Source organism: Pristiophorus japonicus, chromosome 20, assembly GCF_044704955.1.
Source record: "Pristiophorus japonicus isolate sPriJap1 chromosome 20, sPriJap1.hap1, whole genome shotgun sequence".
NCBI classification, from domain to species: domain Eukaryota; kingdom Metazoa; phylum Chordata; class Chondrichthyes; family Pristiophoridae; genus Pristiophorus; species Pristiophorus japonicus.
In genome coordinates this window covers 47,977,453-47,979,155 of record NC_091996.1, presented here as the reverse complement: position 1 = coordinate 47,979,155, position 1,703 = coordinate 47,977,453, and the positions used below count along the sequence as shown (strand labels likewise).

General features: G+C 49.2%; 1 non-coding gene across 1 annotated transcript; it reads left to right on the top strand.

Annotated features, from left to right (window-relative positions):
- Nucleotides 1–1,507: 1,507 nt before the first annotated feature.
- Nucleotides 1,508–1,703, top strand: LOC139233225 (U2 spliceosomal RNA). Its single transcript, XR_011588162.1, has one exon. It is a non-coding gene; the product is annotated as a U2 spliceosomal RNA (small nuclear RNA).

Here is a 1,703-nt window from a genome sequence, read left to right as displayed (position 1 = left end):
AACACCCTTTGTCCTTTTAGAATTATGATGTAGTGTGGCTCTTTTTGTTTCTTGCCTTTGTTTACTCGGCCTTCCACTATTGCTTTTTACCTTTCTACCATTTGTTTCTGACTCCATATTACTTCACCCTATCTCGCTGCATAGGTTCCCATCCCCCTGCCATATTAGTTTAAACACTCCCGAACTGCATTAGCAAATGTTACCCCTAGGACATCAGTTCCAGTCCTGCCCAAGTGCAGACCGTCCCTTTTGTACAGGTCCTACTTCCCGCAGAAATGGTTCCAATGTCCCAGGAATTTGAATCCCTCCCTCTTGCACCACTGCTCAAGCCACGTATTTATTCTAACTATCCTGCTCCCTCTACTCTGATCAGCATGTGGCACTGGTAACAATCCAGAGATTACTACCTTTGAGGTCCTACTTTTTAATTTAACTCCTCGCTCCCTAAATTCAGCTTGTAGGACCTCTTCCCGCTTCTTACCTATATCGTTGGTACCTACATGTACCACAACAACTGGCTGTTCACCCCCCCTCTCCAGAATGCTCTGCAGCTGCTCCGAGACATCCTTGACCCTTGCACCAGGGAGGCAACATACCATCCTGGAGTCTCGGTTGCGGCCGCAGAAACTCCTATCTATTCCCCTTACAATCGAGTCCCCTATCACTATAGCTCTCCCACTCTTTTTCCCACCCTTCTGTGCAGCAGAGCCACCCACGGTGCCATGAACCTGGCTGCTGGTGCCTTCCCCTGGTAAGTCATCTCCCCCAACAGTATCCAAAACGGTATATCTGTTTTGGAGGGAGATGACCACAGGGGACTCCTGCACTACCTTCCTGCTCTTGCCTTGTCTCTTTGTCACCCATTCACTATCTGTCCTTACCCTTACCTGCGGTGTGACCAACTCACTAAATGTGCTATCTACAACATTCTCAGCATCGCGCATGCTCCAGAGTGAGTCCATCCGCAGCTCCAGTGCCGTCATGCAGTCTATCAGGAGCTGCAGCTGGACACACTTCCCGCACACACAGTAGTCAGGGACACTGGAAGCGTCCCTGATTTCCCACATAGCACAGGAGGAGCATGACATGGGTCCGAGCTCTCCTGCCATGACTTAAACCTTAAATTAATTTACTTACTAAAATTTACTTAAACAACAAAAGCTACTTATTGGTTGGCTGCCAATTAAACCAATCTAAAAGTCAGTCTAAAAGAGAGTTATACTTACCAGTCGAACAGCCAACCACTTACCAGCTTGGCTGTGATGTCACCTCTCGATTTCACACCCCTCTATCTTTGTCTGCAACTGGTTGGGCTGGTCTCTGGGCCTCCGTCTCCTACTCTCGCACTCGTTATCAGCTGCTCTAGTGTCAGCACTGTTAGGAAAAACAAGACAAAACAGCACCAGCCGCCTCCACTTGCCTGAACTCACCCACTTACCAAACTCACAAATGCCACTCTCTGCTGTTGCACTCCGTACTCTGCACGAGCTGCCTCTTTTTAAACTATATCGCTTCTCGGCCTTTTGGCTAAGATCATGCGTAACTGACCTGACAGGGGAGTAACCATGACACCAACGTGGTTCTCCCTGGATCAGGAAGGTGGTTCTCCGATGCTTTTTGGAAATAGGAGGTGGGTGGGTGGTTTGACCCATCCACCTCCACGGAGGTGTGTGGGGTTGCTGACCCATCCACCTCCATGGCAC